Source organism: Palaemon carinicauda, chromosome 10 (genome assembly GCF_036898095.1).
Source record: "Palaemon carinicauda isolate YSFRI2023 chromosome 10, ASM3689809v2, whole genome shotgun sequence".
NCBI lineage: Eukaryota > Metazoa > Arthropoda > Malacostraca > Decapoda > Palaemonidae > Palaemon > Palaemon carinicauda.
The window spans coordinates 54,688,005-54,689,338 of NC_090734.1; positions in this window are offsets into that span (position 1 = coordinate 54,688,005).

Genomic DNA, 1,334 nt, shown 5'->3' on the forward strand with positions numbered 1-1,334 from the left:
AAGTCAAGATCTGAAATGAGAAAAAAAGGGTAACTTTTTTTGGCCAAAAAAATTTGTCCAAATTTCATGAATTTCTTTGGGTACCCAAATGAAATAGGAAGAGGCTAATTTTTTATAGAATAAACTCATATTATCCTAGAACAGAAATACATAATAAAATGTGCACTAAGATGTAATTTACTGTTATATCAGGGGCAAAATCTAAAGGTCATTTTTTGACGGCCTAGTTTCACACTGTAAATTTCTTATGAAAATCACTGTATCTCCTATAAAATATGATATTTATGCATTAAAATATACCAAAATATCACGAATTTTATACAGAACAAGAATATATAGAGATATGCCAACTTACCTTTCGGGTATGTCAACAAAATGGCCGCAGACCGCAACAACTCTTACAGCCCAATTTACCACTTGAAATGAAGAATGGGGTTGCAAACTCCATATTATCATCAACATCTCTTTTTAACTCCATTAGAAGTGTGTTGATGACATCCATGCCGAGGGAATACTGCCTGCTGGCCATTATTGAAGATAAATTCAAAATAAATAGAAAAAAATCAAATTTGCAAAAAATAAAAAAAATTCAGAAATTAGCATTTGAGGGAAAATGGACCTCATGGCAATATATGGCATCTAAGCCAAAACCAATGTCATGCAAGTGGTAGACACACCATCCATCCACACTTTCCAGCTATAAAGAACCAAACAAGTATCAACACTGTTCGACAATTTTTAATTATGTAATAACTTTGCTGTTTGATCACTTACCCCTATAAAGGTATGTCAGGGTCGAGGTCGACCCCTGGGGGGGGGGGGGGTGTAAAAAAACGGGGAAGAGGGGAAGTTAGACGAAAATCCATCCTAAAGCAGACAATGGCATGTAGACTAGTCACCCCTTGCAGGTCGATCACTTCCATACTCGAGACAGCTGATGATTTATGGGGAAAAAACAGGTTTTGAAAATGCTGTAGGGATCGCATAAGACCCATCATATCTTTCCAGGGTTTTAAGTTATCCTATCTTCTTTATATCTGCGGGTTATTTTTATTTAGTCATCAATATGCTTCTCTAGGTAAACTCTAGCTTGTTATATTTTCAGTACTGATCAGACTTTATATTTAATTGATAGCATCATAGTTCATTTATTATTCATATGCCTATATCTTCATGTTAAATAGCTGTGCCTAACAGCAACATGTTTCTTTTAATTCATATGCCTCTAGCATCATTTATTTCTATTCTGCCTATAGCAGCATAATTCTATAAGCCTATAGCCTCATTTACATGTAACATTAATTTCTTGGAATTCCCTTTTTATTTATGCTATT